Genomic DNA, 16,563 nt, shown 5'->3' with positions numbered 1-16,563 from the left:
GATTTCTTGAAGAATTAAGTTAAATACAAGTGCAAATAGGTTTGCAAAGTATACAAAAGAAGGCGGGACTCGGACACATGGGTGTCAACGTCTGCCGCTCAGTGAGACACTGTTTGCGTGACAGACACATGTGCGGGCACATGTGATTGCCTAGGTACGACATACAGGTAAATGCCCAAGGATGGGTAGTGATACTTAATTGAGTGATAATTATAAATTCATACATATTGAGTAAGACTCCTGTTGAGTTACAAACAGAATCCTTTTATTATTGTTCAAAATTCAAGAAATTCAAATAGTATTGATTAAATTCCCATTGATAGTCAAGGGAACACTCGTGTGACATCCAGTAAGAGAGCTACAGCCTAGGAAGATTTTCTGTACAGAAATATTTCAAGTTTAAGCATAAGACCGTAAGGTGTAACTAGCGCCCAGTGTGAAAAATAACTGAGGCGGACGGGTGTGGGACGGACACGACCCAAGCGCAGTGTAGGACAGGTCCAGTTAGGACAGAGTGTACGTGCCGACGTACACATAGGAACTGCCCCTTCAGTGGAATTGATTCCGCTAGGAGGGTACAAGAAGATATATCGGAACGCACTTGTTTCCGATTAGCTACTTTAGAAATCCGATTTTTGGGGGTATAGGAAAACAAGTTTGTTATACCCTGGAAAAATTGTGCCGCACCAAGCAAGTTGGCTAGAAGTTCGCTGCTAGTTGAAAGACTTGGTGATTGAGTACGTTACCTCGCATTGTGGGCTCTTCGCTTGATTGCGTTGTAGTGTCGCTGTGTGGAGAAGTGAGTGGTTGGGGAGCTCTCAGATAAGTAATAACCCACCGATTATCTATTAAGCTGTGAACGTTTATTCCTGTAATTATGGGTAATAACGGGTCACGCTGTGATAACGTGCATGTTAGGGAGGAAGCAAGCCAACCAAAAGGAATGGCTGCTTTTATTAAGTGCTGTGGGCACGGTGAACGAGCAGTTGTTTGCCAAAAGAAATGAGTACACAGGCAGCAAGTTTAGAATTTCCCAGTGTTGATAGCTTCGAACCGGATGAATTACACAATAAGAATTGAAAACAATGTCTGCTCTCATCAACGCGAGGTAAGAAGAGGCATAGTGTTTGTTTAAAACTGTGGTATAGGAAATGGCAATAGGAAAAGTGATGACACAGATGCAATTAGACTGTTAATGCGGAATAGCAATACCCCCCCCATTCATATATATAATGGGACCAGTTATTCTAAAGTGTCTGATGTAATTGTGAAGCTGACTAACCTATACCCTGTGTCAACTCCTTGTTAAGGATTAGTAAGTGTTGACGCAATATTCAAGACAGATGTCATCTCCGAGACAAGATAAGTTGAATGTAAGGCGGAGTCAAACAGCCAGAGAAGATGCTGTTTTTCCCCAAGTGGTAAGAGACGGTACAGTCAATGCCAAATTGACACAGCTGGAGAAGTAGGTATACTGGTTTCACATTGACTCAGGTAATAAGTATTAAGGTAACAAGATAAATTGAGAATGCCAAATTGTATTTGAAATTAATTACATCCCCAGGTTAATAACTGCTGTAGGTATAGAGAAGCAGAGATGACACCCAAATGAAGAACGGTAACTAGAAAGACTCCTAAACTTTCTTTCCCCCCTTTCAGCAAGTAGATTCAAGATTTAAGAATAGAACACAATATTACAGCGAACACATGAAGGTTTAGACTATGGTAAGACATACAGGTATAGAACACGAGGAAAGGTAGAGAACAAGATAACATGTTCTACTCAAAGGAGTACTGCATACGATCCGCCCTCGGTACCAGGGTAATGACGTATAAGGAAATTTGTTTTTGAAACATGCTTGTTCATCACATGACATATAGTTCCCATGACACATATGTATGTAAACACATAGATATAGGGAAGTGGTTAAAGGTTAGTAGCCACCTAGTGGTGACTTGTATGTGATGTAACTGTCAGTCCAGGTTCTTAGGAATCAGGTAAGGAGAAATGGAAGTTAATGGATAGTTTATACGTACTCTCTTTTGTTTGTTTGATTGTCATTGTTTGTTTTGATGGTTCGCAGAATCAGACATATGTCGTGTAAGGTGTCTAAAGATTTGTTTTTCTGTTTGTTGTTTAGTTAAGCCAGAAAGAGCTGTGATTGGACCCGGTCAAATGTGACACATTGAATTTGGAAACCACTATTGCTCCTAACTGCATGGAGAGTGTATGGACCTAACATTGAAAAAGTTTCATCCCCTAGACAACGAGATATATTACAGTGTTTTTAACCCCTTCCTGACAGAGCTAGTTTTTGCGTTCCTGACAGAGCCATTTTTTTCAAATCTGACATGTCTCACTTAAGTGGGGATAACTTTTTTTTGCTTTTACTTATCCCAGTGATTTTGAGATTGTTTTTTCGTGACACATTGTACTTCAAGTTAGTGGTAAATTTTCGTCGATACGGTCTGTGTTTTTTTGTGAAAAATACCAAAATATCGTGAAAAAATGGAAAATTTAGCGATTTGCAAAATGTTAAATTTTCTGCTTGTGAGACAAATAATCTTACCACTCAAAATAGTGAATAACTAACATAGACCATATGTCTACTTTATGTTGACATCATTATTTCAACTTCCTTTTAATTTTTTTGGACACTAGGAGGCTTACAATATGAATAGCAAATTCTCAATTTTTCAAGAAAATTTCAAACACTGATTTTTTTAGGGACCAGTTCAGTTCTGATGTGACTTTGAGGGACTTGTATGTGAGACACCCCCATAAATGATGCCATTTCAAAAACTGCACCCCTCACAGTATTCAAAACAGCATTTTGGAAGTTTGTTAACCCTTTAGGTGTTTCACAGGAATTAAAACAAAGTGTAGGTGAAATTTCAAAATTTCTTTTTTTTTGCAGATTTGCAATTTTAATACATTTTTCTAAGGAACACAGTACATTTTACTAGAGAAATGTGACTAAAAATTGATTCCCCCAATTCTTTTGTTTTCATAAATATCCTATATGTGGCCCTAGTGTGCACGGTGACCAAACCACAGGCTTCATAATAGAAGGAGCACCTACTTGATTTTGGAGCCTCCTTTTTATGAGATTATTTTTTAGGCACCATGTAGGTTTCTAGGCACCATAACATGCTAAAAGTTAGGAACCCCCCCACAAGTGACCCCATTTTGCAAACTACACCCCTCAGGGAATTCATCTAGGGGTATAGTGTACATTTCAAACCCGCAGGGGTTTCACCAATTGTGGTACAACTGGGCAGTGAAAATGAAAAATTATTTTTTTTACACAAAAATGCAGTTCTGGCTCCAAATTTGTCATTTTCAGAAGGTATGAAGGAGACAAAGCACCCCAAAATCTGTGCCCCAATTTCTCCCGAGTACGGCAATGCCTCACATGTGACCAAAAAATACCAGTTGGGTGCATGGCAGGACTCAAAAGGGAAGGAGTGATTTTTGGATTTTGCAGCTCAGATTCTGGTGGAATTTTGGTGGGTGCTATGTCGCATTAGCAAGACCCCCCAAGCACCAATACAGTGGAACCCCCCCACAAGTCACCCCATTTTGAAAACTACACCCCTCAGGGAATTCATCTAGGGGTATAGTGTACATTTCAAACCCCCAGGGGTTTCACCAATTTTGATACAAGTGGGCAGTGAAAATGAAAAATTACATTTTTTTACACAAAAATGCAGTTCTGGCTCAAAATTTTTCATTTTCAGAAGGTATGAAGGAGAAAAAGCACCCCAAAATCTGTGCCCCAATTTCTCCCGAGTACGGCAATGCCTCACATGTGACCAAAAAATACCAGTTGGGTGCATGGCAGGACTCAGAAGGGAAGGAGTGATTTTTGGATTTTGCAGCACAGATTCTGGTGGAATGAATGGTGGGTGCTATGTTGCACCAATACAGTGGAACCCCCCCACAAGTCACCCCATTTTGCAAACTACACCCCTCAGGGAATTCATCTAGGGGTATAGTGTACATTTCAAACCCCCAGGGGTTTCACCAATTTTGATACAAGTGGGCAGTGAAAATGAAAAATTACATTTTTTTACACAAAAATGCAGTTCTGGCTCACAATTTTTCATTTTCAGAAGGTATGAAGGAGAAAAAGCACCCCAAAATATGTGCCCCAATTTCTTCCGAGTACGGCAATGCCTCACATGTGACCAAAAAATACCAGTTGGGTGCATGGCAGGACTCAGAACGGAAGGAGTGATTTTTGGATTTTGCGGCTCAGATTCTGGTGGAATTTTGGTGGGTGCTATGTCGCATTAGCAAGACCCCCCAAGCACCAATACAGTGGAACCCCCCCACAAGTCACCCCATTTTGCAAACTACACCCCTCAGGGAATTCATCTAGGGGTATAGTGTACATTTAAAACCCCCAGGGGTTTCACCAATTTTGATACAAGTGGGCAGTGAACATGAAAAATTACATTTTTTACACAAAAATGCAGTTCTGGCTCAAAATTTTTCATTTTCAGAAGATATGAAGGAGAAAAAGCACCCCAAAATCTGTGCCCCAATTTCTCCCGAGTACGGCAATGCCTCACATGTGACCAAAAAATACCAGTTGGGTGCATGGCAGGACTCAAAAGGGAAGGAGTGATTTTTGGATTTTGCAGCTCAGATTCTGGTGGAATTTTGGTGGGTGCTATGTCGCATTAGCAAGACCCCCCAAGCACCAATACAGTGGAACCCCCCCACAAGTCACCCCATTTTGCAAACTACACCCCTCAGGGAATTCATCTAGGGGTATAGTGTACATTTCAAACCCCCAGGGGTTTCACCAATTTTGATACAAGTGGGCAGTGAAAATGAAAAATTACATTTTTTTACACAAAAATGCAGTTCTGGCTCAAAATTTTTCATTTTCAGAAGGTATGAAGGAGAAAAAGCACCCCAAAATCTGTGCCCCAATTTCTCCCGAGTACGGCAATGCCTCACATGTGACCAAAAAATACCAGTTGGGTGCATGGCAGGACTCAGAACGGAAGGAGTGATTTTTGGATTTTGCGGCTCAGATTCTGGTGGAATTTTGGTGGGTGCTATGTCGCATTAGCAAGACCCCCCAAGCACCAATACAGTGGAACCCCCCCACAAGTCACCCCATTTTGCAAACTACACCCCTCAGGGAATTCATCTAGGGGTATAGTGTACATTTAAAACCCCCAGGGGTTTCACCAATTTTGATACAAGTGGGCAGTGAACATGAAAAATTACATTTTTTACACAAAAATGCAGTTCTGGCTCAAAATTTTTCATTTTCAGAAGATATGAAGGAGAAAAAGCACCCCAAAATCTGTGCCCCAATTTCTCCCGAGTACGGCAATGCCTCACATGTGACCAAAAAATACCAGTTGGGTGCATGGCAGGACTCAAAAGGGAAGGAGTGATTTTTGGATTTTGCAGCTCAGATTCTGGTGGAATTTTGGTGGGTGCTATGTCGCATTAGCAAGACCCCCCAAGCACCAATACAGTGGAACCCCCCCACAAGTCACCCCATTTTGCAAACTACACCCCTCAGGGAATTCATCTAGGGGTATAGTGTACATTTAAAACCCCCAGGGGTTTCACCAATTTTGATACAAGTGGGCAGTGAAAAAGAAAAATTACATTTTTTACACAAAAATGCAGTTCTGGCTCAAAATTTTTCATTTTCAGAAGGTATGAAGGAGAAAAAGCACCCCAAAATCTGTGCCCCAATTTCTCCCGAGTACGGCAATGCCTCACATGTGACCAAAAAATACCAGTTGGGTGCATGGCAGGACTCAGAAGGGAAGGAGTGATTTTTGGATTTTGCAGCACAGATTCTGGTGGAATGAATGGTGGGTGCTATGTTGCACCAATACAGTGGAACCCCCCCACAAGTCACCCCATTTTGCAAACTACACCCCTCAGGGAATTCATCTAGGGGTATAGTGTACATTTCAAACCCCCAGGGGTTTCACCAATTTTGATACAAGTGGGCAGTGAAAATGAAAAATTACATTTTTTTACACAAAAATGCAGTTCTGGCTCAAAATATTTCATTTTCAGAAGGTATGAAGGAGAAAAAGCACCCCAAAATCTGTGCCCCAATTTCTCCCGAGTACGGCAATGCCTCATGTGTGACCAAAAAGTGGCAGGACTCAGAAGGGAAGGAGTGATATTTGGAGTTTGCAGCACAAATTCTGGTGGAATGATGGTGGGTGCTATGTCGCATTAGCAAGACCCCCCAAGCACCAATACAGTGGACCCCCCCCACAAGTGACCCCATTTTGCAAACTACACCCCTCAGGGAATTCATCTAGGGGTATAGTGTACATTTCAAACCCCCAGGGGTTTCACCAATTTTGATAAAACTGGGCAGTGAACATGAAAAATTACATTTTTTTACACAAAAATGCAGTTCTGGCTCAAAATTTTTCATTTTCACAAGGAATGAAGGAGAAAAAGCACCCCAAAATCTGTGCCCCAATATCTCCCGAGTACGGCAATGCCTCACATGTGACCAAAAAATACCAGTTGGGTGCATGGCAGGACTCAGAAGGGAAGGAGTGATTTTTGGATTTTGCGGCTCAGATTCTGGTGGAATGAATGGTGGGTGCTATGTGGCATTAGCAAGACCCCCGAAGCACGGTGAAATGATGAACCTAATATTCCATAGATGTGTGGTATATTTTAAAACACTCCTTTATACATAGGCCGGGTTTGTCGGGGCAAGTGTCACACTGGAAAATAGTTTGCTTTCTTATTCCCTTTTTATAGCAAACTTTGCACCTTTTTTGTGTCCTGCCCTTTTTTCCAGTGGAGGGGATTTCATCAGGAAAATGCTGCCCTGGTACAATACGGGGGCCAGTACTAGAAGTACTGGGGCCCTCTGCCTGCTGGTTCCCAAATATTAGGCCCTTTATGACTTCCTCTTGAAAGTGCATAAATGTCCCCCTCTGGCCGGTAGAACGGAATAGCACGTAAGCGTTATACAGTGCCATCTGGATGATATACACGGCCACCTTCTTGTACCAGATTTTTGTTTTCCGCAGGGCACTGTACGGCTTCAGTACCTGATCTGAAAGATCCACTCCGCCCATGTACCTATTGTAATCCAGGATACAATTAGGTTTGGAGGTGTGGGTACTGGTACCTCGTACAGGGACGGAGGTGGTACTGTCTCCGTGAATTGTTGTCAGTATAAGGACATCCCTCTTGTCCTTATATTTGACCAACAACATATTTTCGGTGCATATTCCCCTGCTTTCACCCCTTCTCATTACTTGGGCAATGTGCGTTTTTGGGAGGCCTCTTTGGTTCTTGCGCACAGTACCGCAAGCTGCTGTACCTCTTGAACCAAGGGCCTTAAACAGGGGGATGCTGGTGTAAAAGTTATCCACATAGAGGTGATAACCTTTATCCAGGAAGGGGTGCACTAAATCCCAGACAATTTTCCCACTAACACCTACGAGGGAGGGGGGGCATTCTGGCGGTTGAATTCTTGAATCCTTCCCTTCATAAACCCTAAACCTGTGGGTGTACCCTGAGGTGCTTTCACACAGCTTATACATTTTTATGCCATACCTTGCCCTCTTACTGGGAAGGTACTGGCGGAATTTAACCCTTCCTTTAAAATGTATAAGGGACTCGTCGATACAAATAAATTTTTCAGGGATGTACACCTCTTCAAATTTGGCACTGAAATGATCAATGACCGGCCTGACTTTGAATAGCCGGTCAAAGGTGGGATCATCTCTGGGTGGGCACTGTGCATTATCGGTGTAATGTATAAATTTAAGAATTGTCTCAAATCGAGTCCGGGGCATGGCCATACGGTAAAATGGAGTACTGTACAGAACATCTGTACTCCAATATTGCCTAATTTCTGGCTTTTTTACTATGCCCATATGAAACACCAGACCCCAAAACGTCATCATCTCTACTGCATCTACAGGGGTCCACCTAGCAAATGATGACGTGGGGTTTTGAGCAATAAACTGCTGGGCATATAAATTAGTTTGGTCCACCATTAAATTTATAAAATCATCAGAGAAAAATAATTTGAAAAAGTCAATTTCTCTGAGACCTGTGGAATCAAATTGGATTCCTGGCATGGCCAAAAACTCAGGAACCTGGGGCTCAAAATTGTCTGGTGGTGGGGTCCATACTAGATCAATTATTGGGGGGGGAATCTCAGCTGATCTACGGGGGCGTCTTTGAGGGGGTCCCTCATCAGCAGAGGAGGAAGAGGAGCTTAAGGCAAATCCTTCAAATTCCCCGCTTGCATCACTGCCTGTGTCAGAGTCAGAAGCAAGCATGGCATATGCCTCCTCCACTGAATACATTCTCCTGGATGATTGGGAGGACATTTGGGAGGACATTTGGGAGGACATTTGGGATGCCATTTTTATTTTTGTGTTACCGGTAGTGAAATGTTTCAACACGTGTATAGTGTAGGGGGGGGCACAAACTTTATTTCAATCCGGGGGGTATGTAGTGTGTAGTGTGTATGTGGTGCAGAAAAAAAAAAAAATGCTTTATACCAATAAAAAAAAAAAAAATGAAGGGGTTAAAAAAAAAAAAAATTGAAGGGGTTAAAAAAAAAAAAAAGGAAGGGGTTAAAAAAAAAAAAGGTCCTGCGCCAAAAATTGAGCACAGATGTTGGTCAGTAACGTCTGTCACTGAACAGCGCTCAAAGGCAACAGGAATTTGATCAAAAAAAAAATAAAAATAGATCAACCCTGTGCCGAAAAAGATGATCAGTGATGTACGTCACTGATCAGCGCACAGCGGCCACAGGACACCCACAAAATCACAGTGTGTGTAAAAAAAAAAATTAAAAAAATACCCCACAGCACACACACAAAAAAAAAGGTGATCAGTGATGCGACACTGATTACCAGTGAGGTGCAGCAGGTGCACAACCTTTGGTGCAACTGACAGGTATATATAAAAAAAAAAAAACCTCTGTACCCCCAAAAAAGTTGCTGATCACCTCAGATATAGTGATCAGCACAAAAGGCGGGGACAGCAGACACAAAATTTAGCACTCTCTATCACTATCTCTCTCTATCTCTCACTATCTAACACTATCTAACACTCTATGACACTGCAGCAGCAGCACTCACAGGTATATCTATATATAAAAAAAAACCTGCGCCCCCAAAAAGTTACTGATCAGTTAATTTATACTGATCAGCACAAAAGGAGGGGGCAGCAGTCAGTTATATAAAAAATATATAGCACAATCTGTCACTATCTCTCTCTATCTCTCTCTCTCTATCTCTCTCTATCTCTCTATAACTATCACACTGCAGCAGCACAAAATATAGCACTCTGTCAGTAGGCCTCTCTCTCTATCTCTCTCTCTCTATCTCTCTCTCTCTATCTATAACTATATCACACTGCAGCAGCACAAAATATAGCACTCTCTGACACTATCTCTCTCTCTATCTCTCTCTATCTCTCTCTATCTCTCTCTATCTCTCTCTTTCTATCTCTCTCTATCTCTCTCTCTCTATCTATCTCTATCTATCTCTCTATCTATCTAGCTAATACTAATACAGTGCAGCAGCACAATATCACAGTATGGCACAATTAAAGCACAGGATCCAGGATCCAGGAAGCAATCAGCAATCAGCAGCGATCAGGTAAGTATTGCAGCAAGTATTTCTGGTCAGTATGGCGGCAGGGGGGTACGGTGACCGCACTGCACGCTTTCCAGACCGGAATGGCGTCTGCAGTGCAGTCACCGTTAGTTTAAATCTCCCTCCTTGGCTGTGATTGGTCCGTCGGTCCGACGGACCAATCACGGCCTTTGGGGGCGGGCGGGGTGAGGTGGGGTGACACCAGTGTCACCCTTACACCCCGCGGTGATTGGTGCTGTACTTTACAGCACCAATCACCTCTGATCCCGTGTCACCGGCGAACGTTATTCGCCGGTGACACAGGAAAACGCTGTGAATGGCTGTTCACACTGAACAGCCAATCACAGCGATCGCCGACGGGGGGGCGGCATCGCAGCCCCCCCGGGGCATGCACGGACATGTCTGCTGTCAGGGACAGCAGACATGTTGAAACTGTCACCGCGTCTATAGACGCGGTGACAGTTTAAATCAATGACGTACATTTACGCCATGTGTCGGGAAGTGCTTCCCGACCATGACGTAAATGTACGTCAAATGTCGGGAAGGGGTTAAATGAGATTTAAAAATCTCAAGATATTGATAGTGTTAGGTCCAGATGTCAAGTAACTGATAGTCCCTAGTGATTAGACAGAGAAGAGGAAAATGAGAGATTGAATATTCTGAATATCTCAGATTTCCTCTAGTCACATTTTTCCGAAGAAGAACACAGATTATCTGGCTCAGAAAACTGTATTTGTAATATATGGAGTGGTATAGAGGTTAAATTGAAAGAGGTTTGGTAGTACAGGGTAGAAATACCCTTAAATAAATTAGAGCGCCACCTAGTGTCAAAAGACAGTAAGGCGAGGGTTAAACTATAGCACTCTAGAGTGTAGAAGCTTCGCAGATGTGGGAGGCGGGATGTTTTTTCTAACGCTTGGGAAGTTCTTTCTGTTTATGTCTCTGCAGGGAAACAAGTCGACGACAGAACTATCGGAAGTCTACAAGTGGATCGGATGAAATACAAGAAGCCAAGGATGGTAGGGAAAATAGGTGGAAATGCAAAAATATTGATACTTCTTTTTCCTACAGATGCAATGGAGAGGGAGAGACGAGCCCAGCAGTAGACAGATGATGGTCCTCGAGATGACGACTTGGATACCGACAGATGACTAGACAGGAACCCAGCTAGAAAGCCCCAAGAGCCGACGAAATACACAAGCCGACCAAGAGAATGATGACCCCTAGACGACCCCATGTCGTGATGAGCAGAAGACCCACTAGAGACTTTTTTTTTTCTTTGGCCCATAGTTTTAATGTCAAGAGACACTAGGAATGACCCAAAAAGGCGTAGAAGGTTTTTTACCCTGGGACCCTATTCAGGTTTTTTAATCCCCTACTGCCCAAGGAGAAATGACTGTTCTCCACCCTTTCAGGAAATCTTTATAATACTCTGTTAAATTGTTTTTTTTGTTATGTTGTTCATCCATGTTTACCCAGCATCCTTTGTAGGACATATGAAGGTTGTACAACCCTGTACACCCTGCGGTAGGTTACACAACACCTATGCAGGAACACTACACCCACCTAAACAGCTACACATACACTCCCCAAATGTATCATTCAGTCGTGTGTGTCTGGGCTGTGGCCCTACAACTATTGTGAGGTCATGGTCTGGACATGCCGGCGTTAAGTAAATGCACTCCCCCATTTATTATTAATCTCGGATTAAGCCATTGCGCAAAAATGATACATCCCCTTCTTTCTACACATACACATAAGTTCCACCCTTTAAAAATCTTTTTTTTATCAATGAAAAATAATTTTTATGAAAAATATTGAAATTTTATGAATTATGAAAATTAATGCGGAAATTATGCATTATTAATGTGACAGTTATTATAATCTGTCAAATGGGCGACTGTCAATGCCTAATTTCTCCCAGCATATAATTTCCATAATCATAATTATAATCATGCCCACTAAATTAATATAGTCAGGGATAAATAATCTTTTATCCCATAAATGTCATGTTTGGACTCTACAGGTGCAAAATTACACTAGCTATCAGATGACAGTTATTAGAATTCCATATCATATTGCACTCACATGTTATTACAAATCATAAGCTCCCACTATATTAAGATACAGCAAACAGAGGGGCGTGTCTGTAGGCTAATGAAAGGAGGTGAATGAATGGTTCTCTGGAAAGCACCTGAGCCAGTCATCGGATACTGTAAACAAAAGCTAGTGATACCAGGGGAAGACAATAGGATCAACCCCTCCCCCTAGAAAGTTCTCTTGGGAAGTAAAAATACAGTTTTAAGTTAGTTGTTTTTGGAACCTGACCCAGTCAAGATGCAGTGCAACAGTCCTGGAGAAAGATTGGATAAGATTGGACACATGGCTTTGAGTAACGTATAAACTTGTAGGACCAAATATATTGTGTACTAGGACCTCGGTTATGGAATATGGATTCTGCTAGAGAGTTTAAAAGTAGTTAACTTCCATTCTTAGTCTGTCTTCAAATATTAACATGTGCATAGGCCCAGCGTATCCTATGGTTTGGACAAAGAAAGCTTCTGTCTGTAGTTAAGAATGATCTGTGTGAATGAGGTTTAGCTAGCCTGTAGTTCATGGATTGTATTGTGGTTCACAATAGCTATATAGTAGGCAGCAGTCGGTAGATTATATATGGGTATGTGTAGCTGTTATGATTTGTGAGCAAGGATATGCTTAAATTGGTAGATATAGCCGTGTACGTTTACATGTGGACAAAGTGAGGCCTAAGCCAGCTGCTGCCATGTGGAAAAGCAGAGGCCTAGTTCCTGGATCGTTTGTATGCAAGGAGTGTAAATAGATTCCTTTTGTCTGCTATGTGTCTGGATAGTTAAACTAGCCACTGTGTGTGTCCAAGGGATTGGTTGCAAAGGAGTTCTGTAGTATATGGTATGGACTCTTTGTATGAAAGTGAGTGTGTTGTTCTCAAAGGGATTCTTGGTATTTGAATGCATGTGTAAGGCTATGCAAGAACAGAGTGCGAGTGCTTTGTGTGGTGTCCAGTAAGAGTGTCTGGATAGACTATCTGATGGAGCCTACGTATATGTAACAAATGTTGATAGCATGATGCTCGGATGGTGTGTGTGTAACGGCATGGGATGTGAGTATGATATAGCAAGGCCATAGATTGTATGTGCCAGTTAGGTGTTCTGTACAGAGAAGTACATTGTAGCTTAAATGATATTCAATTGTGTATGCTGCAGGTAAAGTGTGTTTGCTGGATGTGCAAATTATAGTCAGGACGGTGAGTATCGCATGATGCAGGTTAAAGATTAAATTTGGAGTAAATGTGGTGGATAGAAATTAAGGAAAGTACAGGCAGTTTATGTGTGATTGCCAGGCAGCTGTTTGTGCCTGTAGATCGATAAGGTTCCTTTGTGTGCCATGCGGCAGTACACAAAATGGCGGACACAAAGACTTGGTATCACAAAATGGCTTCTTCATAGCCACGCCCCCTCCCAGCACTGTAATTCACATACACATTATATAACACTGAGGTTAGCTTTATTTAAGGATGCTGGAATAATAATCGTTATCATGTATAAATACCTGTATTGTTATATTTTGTAATCCATGATACAGTTTCATCAGTTTACACTTATAAATAATATTCATTGATTATAAATCTGGACATTCAATTATTGGTTGCGTGCGAAATGAATAAATTAGATAGACTTTGCATATATAAATAAATGTACTTCCATAAAGGGATAGGGGAAATTATATGTGATAAGACTTACCTAAGTAAGAGGTAATAATAAATGTGAAGGGTGCTACATATATATTAAACAAACTAAAGGGGTGATGGAAAGTGTACGATATGATGCCATGGAGCAGCCCAGCAACAGCAGCCCAAAGAGCCCAGCGCCCCAAACACAGTCCCACAGACTAACACTCAGCATATATGTATAGTAGGACTTACCCTCATGCACTGCACACTTCAGCTGGGCACTATGTAAGTTGCACAAGTCCGGCACCTAATTAGTGCAAAGGTAGGTTCCCGGTCATAAGGTTATAATTATTGCTGTGAGCTGTAAATAATAGGCAAATTGTTGGATCAATGGTAGGTCGGCAAAATGCGGCTTCCTCGTGGCAACAAGGTGTAGCTGGCCGCTATCGGGGGCCAGTTAGTGGCGTTTGCTGGCCATGTCACAGGTGGCTGTCAGGGATGATAGTTACCGACTGTGTGATCAGCACAAGGCTGAAGTTAGCTTCTTATTCGGCCAGCTTCTTTTTTTTTTTTTTTTTTTTCAAATATGTTTATTTGAGTTTTTCAAGAATAACATATATTGCTTTACAGTGATTTACAACATGGTTTTCAACATGGTTTTCAGGATAGCTGTAACGTTTGTAAGAGATAATTGCGATTATCATATGATCTTTGGTCGACCGTAAGTATAATGAATGTCAACCTAATGTCACTCAGTTATGTCCGTTGTCTTCTTCACTTGTTGAGTGGTATCGACTTGGATGGAAAAAAGGTTCGCAGGTGCTATCCTGATATAGTAGTATTAATCTTTGGTGGTCTTATCTACACAACTACTATAGCTATCTTCAAAAAATACAATATAATACAATATAAATGGTGGAGAGGGGAGGGGGGGGGAAGGGTTGGGGGTGGGTTGTCCGAGGGGAAAGTAGGGGGGGGGGGGTAGATGGTTTTTCATTCTTTTGGATGTCTATCTTACGCTCAAGGTCAGAGTTTTTTGCTATAGGCCTCTATGGTAAACTGTGGTGATCTAAGCTGGTATCATTTCTCTTGCCTTTTATTGTCAGATTGGGTTATGTGTTTCCGCATCTTGTTCCTCTGCAATAGGGTGCCATCTCCTCCTGAAACCAGAGGGGTTGGCTGTATGTAGCTGGATATCATATCTATCATAATTAATTAGTCTAGTGAGATATTGTGTCACTAGGGTCAGCGACGGTGGGTTATTTGATAGCCAGTTTTTCATAATAAGTTTTTTAGCCACAGTGACTACTATTGTTAGAAAGGGGATTGCTTCTCTCTCTCGTGCTCCTAAATTCCATATATCAAAGTTAGCGAAGAGCAAAGGGAAGGGATGTAGTTTCACTCTGATGTCTAGGGTGGAATTGATGTAGTCCACTATTTTGTACCAGAACTTTTTTATCTTTCCGCAGGACCATATGTTGTGAAGCAGGGTCGCTGAGCCGGCGGCGCATTTGCGGCATCTCCCCGTTTCTTCCTCTATAAAGTGTTGTCGCTGTGCCGGAGATATATATGCACGATGGATTATTTTAACATGCGTCTCCTGTAAAGTTGAAGATCGCAGGATTTTGAGTGTTTTATCATAATGTCTGAACAGTATATCTTTTGAGTCTATTAAAGGAATGTCTCTAAGCCATTGCTTCCACACTTGTTCTTGTGTTTTCTGTGTCTTGTGCGATATATGTATATTGTATATAAGTTTAGTTTTAAAATGGGGTTTGTTAAAAGCCTCCATCAGGGAGTCAAGCTTTTTCCGTGATGGTGCCTCCTCCAAGGGTAGGGGGGGCAGGGACATCACAAAATGCATCAGTTGCATCATCGGGAAGACAGCTCGAGCATTCAAGTCAAATTGTGCTTTCAGCTGTGTAAAACTTTTCAGGCATCCCCCAGGGTCAAAAACCTGTGAGGTCATCTTTAGGCCCTTGTTATATATTTGTCGGAATGCCAAGCTGTCCATCCCTGGGGTGAACATTGGGTTTCCTCCTATCGGTAGCCATTTAGTGTGAAGTGGGGAATGTCCCATAATGTTGCAAGTGTTCCACCAAGCATCATAAGTGTCTCGGAAAAGTAAGTGGTGTATTAGTTGTTTAGGGATCTTTGCCCTGGGGGTATGCAGGAGTGCCCCGGGTGAGTACGGGTGGAAGTTGGCACAATCTAACTTATATATGGTGAAATTGCTGGTTTCTGAGAGCCAGTCCATGGCGTATCTGGTCAATAGCGCCCTAGAGTAGAGCATTAAATTGGGGAATCCCAAGCCTCCCTCCATCTTCTGCATCTGTAGTTTGGCCATAGAAATACGTGGTTTGCCTGCTTTCCAAATGAATTTAGTGCACATGCTCATCAATTTTTTGTAATCTGAGTTGGCTATTTTACAGGGTAATAACTGTAATATGTAAGTTAGTCTTGGGAAGATAATGGTTTTTATTATCTCAATCCTACCCAGGAGGGACAATGGGAGGTCTTGCCAAACTTCCATCTGTCTTTTTGCCTTTGCCATAGCCGGGGCTATATTGGCCTTGTATAAGCTATCAGGGTTATTGGTCATCTGAATCCCTAGATATTTTATTTGGGAAGGTTGAAGCTTTATAGATTTTAGTTCCTCTGAGGCTGAAAAGTCTGGAGGAGGGCCCCGCAGTGTGAGTAGTTCTGATTTATTAACGTTCACTCTATATCCAGAGAATGTGCTAAAGTGTTGTATTATGCCCATAGCTGTGGGGATGGAGTGATCTGGATGTGAGAAGAACAACAACATGTCGTCCGCAAAGAGGGATACCCTCATGTCCACACCGCCCACACACACGCCCTGGTATAGCGGGGACTCTCTCAGTGCTACCGCCAACGGTTCCAAAGCTAGTGCGAAAAGCAGCGGAGACATGGGGCACCCCTGTCGTGTCCCCCGTTGGATTTGGAAAGGATCTGAAATGCTCCCGTTGCATAGGATCCTGGATGAGGAGCCTGTATATAATCTTGACAACCAATTCACGAATGTGTCTGGGATGCCAAGCCTCCCCAGGGTATAGAAGAGATGGTCCCAGTGCACCATGTCGAAGGCCTTTTCTGCGTCTAGTGATAAAATAGCTCTTGGGGTGTTCGACACAGTGCACTGGGAGTCACATACCACAGAAAGAACTCTTCTTATATTAGTGACGGAC

This window comes from Crinia signifera, chromosome 2 (assembly GCF_055691185.1).
Source record: "Crinia signifera chromosome 2, ASM5569118v1, whole genome shotgun sequence".
Lineage (NCBI taxonomy): Eukaryota > Metazoa > Chordata > Amphibia > Anura > Myobatrachidae > Crinia > Crinia signifera.
This window is presented reverse-complemented; position numbering follows the sequence as displayed.